Source organism: Nymphalis io, chromosome 28 (genome assembly GCF_905147045.1).
Source record: "Nymphalis io chromosome 28, ilAglIoxx1.1, whole genome shotgun sequence".
Classification (NCBI taxonomy): Eukaryota; Metazoa; Arthropoda; class Insecta; order Lepidoptera; family Nymphalidae; genus Nymphalis; species Nymphalis io.
The window spans coordinates 6,792,861-6,801,488 of NC_065915.1; the positions used below are offsets into that span (position 1 = coordinate 6,792,861).

The 8,628-nt window shown below is 35.9% G+C and overlaps 4 non-coding genes across 4 annotated transcripts; 3 read left to right on the top strand and 1 right to left on the bottom strand.

Annotated features, from left to right (window-relative positions):
* Nucleotides 1-29: 29 nt before the first annotated feature.
* Nucleotides 30-191, top strand: LOC126779360 (U1 spliceosomal RNA). Its single transcript, XR_007670332.1, has one exon. It is a non-coding gene; the product is annotated as a U1 spliceosomal RNA (small nuclear RNA).
* Nucleotides 192-4,542: 4,351 nt separating this feature from the next.
* LOC126779345 (5S ribosomal RNA) lies at nt 4,543-4,661 on the top strand. The gene has a single exon (XR_007670319.1). It is a non-coding gene; the product is annotated as a 5S ribosomal RNA (ribosomal RNA).
* A 2,656-nt stretch (nt 4,662-7,317) lies between these two features.
* Nucleotides 7,318-7,436, top strand: LOC126779339 (5S ribosomal RNA). The gene has a single exon (XR_007670314.1). It is a non-coding gene; the product is annotated as a 5S ribosomal RNA (ribosomal RNA).
* Nucleotides 7,437-7,884: 448 nt separating this feature from the next.
* On the bottom strand, nt 7,885-8,046 carry LOC126779364 (U1 spliceosomal RNA). The gene has a single exon (XR_007670337.1). It is a non-coding gene; the product is annotated as a U1 spliceosomal RNA (small nuclear RNA).
* Nucleotides 8,047-8,628: the final 582 nt, after the last annotated feature.

The following is an 8,628-nucleotide window of genomic DNA, read 5'->3' on the forward strand; positions in this document are numbered from 1 at the left end:
ACATAAGGGTGACCGGCGAGGAGCAATGCATACTTACCTGGCATAGGGGACACCGTGATCATGAAGGCGGTTCCCCCAGAGCGAGGCCTGTCCATTGCACTGAGGACGGGTTGACCTCTGCGATTATCCCTAATGCGGATAACTCGGACGCGTAATTTTTGGTAGTGGGGACTGCGTACGCGCCGTCCCCCTTAAAATAACTCGTATATAATTTAAATGTAATTATGGTATTAAAATAATCGGCCAATAACCAAACTCTCTAGGAGCGATTAAAGTCCTACACTCCTAAGATTTAAAATGTCACGAGTAGGAATCGATCGCTTTATAGAGTTGTAGGTACGCTAGCCATATTTAGACTGTCGAGGCAGTCAAAAGTAAAATAGATTTACAACTGAAAGCCAGTTCCTTTGATCTTACTCTACCGCTCTATTCGGTATATTCCGAATAGGTGGTAGCTCTACAGTCAATTGAATCTAGAAACGTGATCATTCAAATGTAGGTACTTATTTTTATAACGAACTATCGCTTGGCCCGCTGCTTTGTCTGCGTTATAATCGTAAATCAAGTTAAACGGGATAAAAAGACATCTTAATTACGTCATATCTTAGCTGTGATAAAGCGTGAAGAAGTAACAAATATTCACAACATACACAAACTTTCATATTTATGGCAGTGCGATTATTACTATTCTAATAATTAAATATATAGATATACTGAATTATTGTAACGCCTCCTTTATAAACTATGTTAGGTGTAGTACCTATTTCTCTTTACGAGAACAACTATATCTTTGACATGATTACACGTAAACAGTGGCGTAGTTAGGTGGACAAGGACCCCGATGCATAAGGAAAGAATCGGGCCCTCATCCCCTCTTTCTGTGTAGCTGGAACTTATATTGGCCTTCAAAATTATAGATAGGAACAAGAATAGGAAAGATTGAGTTCAACTTATCCCTAGTAAGCTAAATCCATACGTCGCCTCTATGAGGGGTAGAATCTCTATGTGTTTAATAGAAGAAAATGGGAATAAATAGACACCGACGCACATGACAATACAGAATATTTATTATACAGATGAGATCAATAAAAGGAAAAAAAAACTATTTTTTACAGAAATCCCCGTCCACACAAAACTTTTTTTTTCTTTTATACTCCCCTCTTTTCAAAGGTGAGGTTAGAGGGCCGTCTGAGCTCCGGGGCCCTGGTTTACTGCACCACCTGGCCCTACGATAGCTTCACCACTGCACGTGAACATGCTACATACATTGCCATTGGTACAGCAGCAGCAAGTAATAGCATAATATATATTCCTTCATACCTAATGAAACTGTAAATAAGGATGCAAGTAAACAATTTAATGTAAAATTTATTAAACCATAAAAGTAAAAAAAAGAAACTATAAATTAAAAAAATTATATCACTGAGAACTTAGAAGTAAAGACTAATGGAACATCCTAGTAAGGTAGTAAATAATTAGTGTATGCACTAGATATCAACACGGAATCCGCAATGCTCGTAAAGAGAATTCAACGTCTGTCAGTTTACCGCCGTAAAGAGTATCTGTCGATGTTCTTGTTGCCAGATTAAAAATATAGATTATTATTGATTAATATAAAAAATGACAAAAACACTCCAGTAATATTTAGTAATAATTCATATCACATCTAATAAGATGATATATTACAATCTGACTTAGTCTTACATTAGGAAGATGTAATTTTTTTTTTACTAAAATAATCTTTAAGTGATTATAATAAATAATGAGAGAAAAAATTATGATTATATCATTTAAACTTTTTATTGTATGTAGGCTCTCGTACAATTTCTGCTCCGTCCGAGTTTTGACTGTGACGTCACTTCGCCCAATCGTTATTGCGGGCGACTCTTTTGCGATACGCGCGTTGATAATTTCGTACTTATTTTATCCCTCTCTGTGATTTGACGCCCCGCATACGTTCTTTCACTTATAATAATATTAGAACGATTATCAATATATTATTTTATGCTAAAATAAGAGCAGTATTTTCACGTAGACTAACAAACAATCTACCGAAAGTCGATCTTATGATTGCGGATTTTTTCACAAATCACGCGAAATTAGTGAGCTTATTATTGTTGTTTTTTTTAATCTTTTGTTAATGCAGATTGATCGTAACTGTGATCGGCAATAAGTCCGTACTCTTCATGTAGAGGTACTAGTGCTTTCCGCTTTCGATAGAAGATAATATCGATAAAGAATATAATATACATTTCGTATATATTAATTTTACGTACACAACTCGGGGCGCGGTAATTACGATACAGAGCCACGGCATATTATCCTAAATTTGCTTGTGATGAAAGTGCAAATAAAATTAACAATCTCGAATGTGAAGGATGCAAACATACTATGGCATTGGTCACATTTTTTTTATGGAATAGGAAAGCAGAGGAGTATATGGGCCACCTGATGGTAAGTGGTCACCATACGCCCTTAGATATTGGCATTGTAAGAAATGTCAACCATCGCTTAGAAATAGCAGCAATGTGAAGAGCCTACTTGTAATGGAAGAAACCATAACGATTCAAAAAATTGGTTTCACAGAGTGTCTGTGTGACGAAGTAAATGCTTTAAAAATAGCGTTGTAGTAATGGATTTCCAGACATCGAAATGGTATGGATGGAATTTAGAATTTAGACGCGATGTCCGATTCAGCGCCTGGGATTAATCTAAACAGTTTCTCAGAACATAAAAGATGCTAAGTGTCATCTCTCCCACCCAGAGATGAGAGCAGTGCTCCATGTGGGGCTGAATTTTCGCCTTGTAGAATTTTATTTGAGGAGCTGACGTGAAGTGCTGTCTTACCTTGTTGAGCAAACAAAGCTTCTAGAGGCTAATTTGGCTTCACCTTCCAATAGACCGCGGAACCTAACGTCGAGACACTGGATTTGGCAGCGAGGTGGTATTCTCAAAATGAGAGGATATGACAAAAGGTGACATTTTAGAAGCCAGTCTCAAATTTGGTTGGCCCCAATCTCAGGCTTTGGTTAATAAGCTCTTGTGATTTCAGGTACAGTTTATACACATCGACGTGTTCCCGACAAATATTAGCGCGACCGATGTATAAGGCGTCTACAGTCCTGTCGTTTGCCAACATTAATATACAGAAGAAGCAGAGTAGGTGATAGCACCCAGCCTTGTGGAACACCAGAATTGACGAATTTTAAGCATGGACCGTCAACAACCTTGATGGTCCGATCAGGCAAAATTGGTTATCCGGTTGAATTGTTCCTGGGAAGACCAATCAAAGGCTTTTTCTATGTCCAGACTAACTGCTAAGTTTATTGTAGTTGAGTCCAAGAGGTGGCCTCTTAGACTCAATTGCTAGCGCGTCGGTCAGGTATACTAGAAGATCACCGGTGCTAGCTTTACATTTAATTCAATACTGTAATAATAATAACATGGTGATTCAAAAGTACCCTTATAAGCCTATTTGAATGAAGAATTATTTGATTTAATTTGTATTATACGTACTATATTAGACTACGTATTTGACTTTCAAAGAAACGTAATATGGTAAAAAATAATTTCAATGGGTCACAGTCATTAAGGATTTTATCAACGTATACCATTGGCGATACGGCGTTGTTCACAAATTATCTTCGAGATTAACAATAAACTTAAGATTAACGTTGAAATGCATTTTTTTCGATACAAATCTTATGACAACACTATCGGTATTCAACGTATCAAGGCCGTATTACGAACATTCTGAATTATGTTTATATTAAACGAATACCAATAACTAGCCTGTAAAAAATAATTGTTTGATCCTCAAAGTAAAAACATATATACGAAAAATTTTACTACTAAGGTACTTAAATACTCATCACCAATCTACTTGTTTTTGTTGATAATATATATATATATATATATATATGGAAAAAGTATTTTTCCTGAGTTCTATTTGTTGAATGAGTATGCTATGGTACTGTATAATAAATATATTAAAGTTTTTTATACAAACCGAAATATAAATAATATCAAGAATAACGCGAAAATTTAGGCGAAATTGTAATGACGAGCAAGCGACGTTGGGCGGCGTGACGTCGATCGGTCGCTTCAGAAAAGTTTTTAAGAACTCGTAACTATAAAAAACGCTTCTTATAATAACAAGTTTATTTCAATTTACAATTTTTAACCATTTATGGACTAATATTTCCCGGACAACCTTATCGATGGACAGGCAAAATTATTTTTTTTGGTTTGGATAACTAGCAAATAGCTAAATTAACTTTAAAAGGGGCAGTCATTTTGAAATCGCAGACAAACACTTTAATTTTATTTATTTTATTACCATTTCGGAATAGTATAACTAAGATCAACAGCCAAACCAGATACTGTTTGCTCAAAACGTTTTAAAAAGGAGAAAAAAATGAATGCAAAGCTATAGCAATATGGTTTTTATGTTTATTACAAAGTGGACATAGTATTACAAATAACAATAAAAATTATAGAATGAATAAATGTTTTATGTTTGTGTTTTTTGATCGTGCTGTTGCCAACGTCCATACCATGTAGAATACACCGGTTCTCGTCCGATCACCGAAGTTAAGCAACATCGGGCGCGTTCAGTACTTGGATGGGTGACCGCCTGGGAACACCGCGTGTCGTTGGCCCTTTTGCATTTTTTCAATAACAAAGCGAAATTAATGTTATTATAAAATGCGGTATCCTAGCAGACCCGGCAAACTTTGTTCTGTCATATAAATTATATATACTGAATATTTTAGTTTTTAAATAAAAAGTAATGAATTTATTGTAAGTGTGTGGGGATGGGATCTATGACAGAAAAAGGAGCACTGTAGACGATAACCGCCGATAAAAACAAAAAAAACACCAATCAATCATTTTCTCTATTCAATGTATTTCATTAATTTAATGTACATATACATTGTTTGATTAAAAGTTAAATATAAAGTGAAAAAAGTAATATATTTTATCGTAAAGCAGTTAATTAATTTCGAAGAGCAATTGAGTGTACGATATTTCTTGTCAGTCCGTCTTAAGCCAACAAATAAATAAGCTCCATGGCTTACCCACCGAGAACATGCCACGTATACTTGTCCGTGTGATAAACATGGTGTGCCCAAATCTAAGCCACAAACGGACATTGTTTGGCCTTGCGACTTATTGATGGTCATTATACATATAAGCATAAAGCAACACCCTGCGAATTTTTTCATGCGTTTATTTATTATTGTCTTCTTAGGTTATGTCTACGGATTTTGTGTGTGAGTGGCTCATTGCACATTCGTCCCACATTATGAGACAGAACTTTTGAAAAAGTGGTCCGTTATTTGTTTTCTTTATAATATTGGTAAATGGTCACACCCACCCATATACATTGTCACTATCAAAATATTAACCATTCCTTGCACCGTGAATGCGCCACCAACCTTGGGAACTAAATTGTCCGTGGTGCCTGTAGTTACACTGGCTCCATCGCCCTTTAAGCCGGAACACAGCAATACTAAATATTGCTGTTTGGCGGTAGAATATGGGATAAACACAATACATACGAATGGAACATAATCTTTGCGCTGGCTATTTCGCCATCGCGACGTTGGCCATCTCCATATTTTTTCTTCTTTCAAGAATTTTAATTTTGCCGTGACTCCTAAGATATTAATTTAAATTAATCCTTTTATAATTCCAGTAAGGCAACCGCGTCTTTTTATTGCCAATCAATCTTTCAATCGATTCAATTATTAGCAACTAACAGTTTCTAATAAAGCAGACAAATTGAATTACTGCTAAAAAATTTTTGAAATATAATGTAATTTTTACACAACTCGAGATGATTTATTACGAAATCTATCACGATCAACAGAACCACTACGGTGATATTCACGAGATCTACTTGCAGAACGAAGACGAGTCTTTAATTTACAGGTAACTTTATAGTAATAAAAACAAAACACACTTATTAATTTAAAATGCAATAGAACTAAAGAGCTTACTAATTGGATGGAAAACGAGCACAAAAGAACAAGCGGTCTATCCCACTTCTGATCTTACAAACCAGAATCGAAAATGACTTTTTTAAAAATAATTTATAAATAAGTATTCAATTTTATAATAAGAAATACACAAACAAACAAACAAAACAATCATTAATAACTACAAATGACAATTCAGGTAATTGCATATTCGAAGCACTAGAACTTCGCGCCAAAAGTGATATTCTTCTTCTATGAAGGGCGATGACGCACTTTTCTTTTTTTAAATATATTCCGGTACAAGGAACTCATACATTCGATTGTCAAGACTATTTTATTATTATTCTGATTACCTCTGGTCTAGTGGCTTTATAAAATTCCGCAGTTCCCGAGGTCCTTGGTTCAAACCATCAATAAATCTTATTGGGTTTTTCTATCGAAGATTCTCAGTAGCGGCCCGGAGTATGGAAGTTGGAAATACACACTCCCGTGCCTCTTCCCGGTCGTGTCAGATTGCCATCCCATCTGATTATAAGAGTGCGGGAATAAAAAGTGCATCTGTGTTTACGCACACACTTGTGTACTATAATATGCCTTACAAAGTTGGCTTCTCTCTCGAGTTGGCCGCCATGGCCGAAATCAGTCAGGACATTAATTATGGTTTTTGTTTTTAGAATAGAAAGGCCGACGAGCATATGGACCACCTGATGGTAAGTGGTCTACAACGGCCATAGACATTGGCATTGTAAGAAATGTTAACCATCGCTTAAATCACCAATGCGCCACCAACCTTGGGAACTAAGATGTTATGTCCCTTGTGCCTGTAATTACACTGGCTCACTCACCCTTCAAAGCGAAACACAACAATAGCAAGTACTGCTGTTTTGCGGTAGAATATCTGATGAGTGGGTGGTACCTAACCAGACGAGCTTGCACAAAGCTCTACCATCAATTATGTTACGAGTAGGTATCATCAAACTAAGGAACAGAAAAGAAACAAACAAGTACAGAACACTCTTACCGACTGTACTGGCCGTCGTCGCGTTTGGACTCTACTACCACTTACCATCAGGTGGAGTATAGTCATTTGCTATCCCGGAGATATAAAAAAAAAATCTATTTGATTTGGTATTATTCCTTATCCTACTAATATTAAAAACACCAATGTGTGTTTATATGATTTCTAACTGACTGACGTCACCAAAATGATTTTATATATATTTAATTACATAAAGCTATAACAACATGATTTTTATGTTTATTACAAAGTCGTAGTTGACAGTAAAAAAATTATATAATAAATGTTTGGTTTATGTTTTTTGACTGACATATCGTCAACGTCCATACCATGTTGAATACACCGGTTCTCGTCCGATCACCGAAGTTAAGCAACATCGGGCGCGTTCAGTACTTGGATGGGTGACCGCCTGGGAACACCGCGTGTCGTTGGCCTTTTTATATTTCATTTTTCTCATGTTAAATTTCATTTTGAGCGTATATCTGGTATTTGATTATCCAAATATGGTTATCATGTAGTATAGTCGTTATAAAACAAAAAAAACATAATCAAAATATTCTTTACTCAAGTAAGTACAATAGAATCGTCATGTTTCTGGTTTAAATTGACTGTAGAGCTACCACCTACTCGTAATTCCTCCACCTACCACGTACTCGATTCTGTCGAAAAAAATCGGCAAGATAACCAGTTGTAATTCTATTTTTGACTGCCTCGATGGTCTAAATATGGCTAGTGTACCTACAACTCTATAAAGCGACCGACTCCTACTGGTGACATTTTAAATCCTAGGACTGTAGGACTTTAATCACTCCTAGACAGTTTGGTTATTGGGCGATTATTTATTGCTATTATTATATTTAAATAATATAGAATTATTTTTAAGGGGGACGGCGCGTACGCAGTCCCCACTACCAAAAATTACGCGTCCGAGTTATCCGCATTAGGGATAATCGCAGAGGTCAACCAGTCCGCAGTACAATGTACAGGCCTCGCTCTGGGAGAACCGCCTTCATGATCACGGTGTCCCCTACGCCAGGTAAGTATGCTTTGCTCCTCGCCGGTCTCCTTTATGGGCATTTTTTTAAATGTTTGCGAGATTTTAAAAAATGGTTTTATTTTTAGCACATATGTTTTATGCAATAATATCAACATTAATTAAATCAGTAATGTCTAAATTGTCATATAAACACAGAAATCACACAAAACACTGTGTAGTTTATTATTTATTGCGAATTAAATGCCTGGTATTTTCTTCCACTGAGTTACGTGCTATTTTGCCTTGATTTTAGGGTAAAATAATATTAAAACCGCATATATTTATGTAACCAGATAAAGTACTTAAATCACAAATCTTCTCCTAATTTTTAATTATAAGCACTTATCAAAATGTGATCAACAATTGTACATCCTCTGAGTTAAAAAAACGACAAAAACATACTTATATTTCATCATTTTTGGCATTAATTTGAGATTCCCCGCCTACTTACGAAGCGCTTTGAGTCTGATGAATGGAATGCTTCATCTGAGTCCGTATTTCCCGATAGGTACAATGTTGGTGTCTTCAAATCCAGAGTAAACAGGTTTCTTATAGGCACGCGTGATACATCTTAGACCGTGTCGATGCTT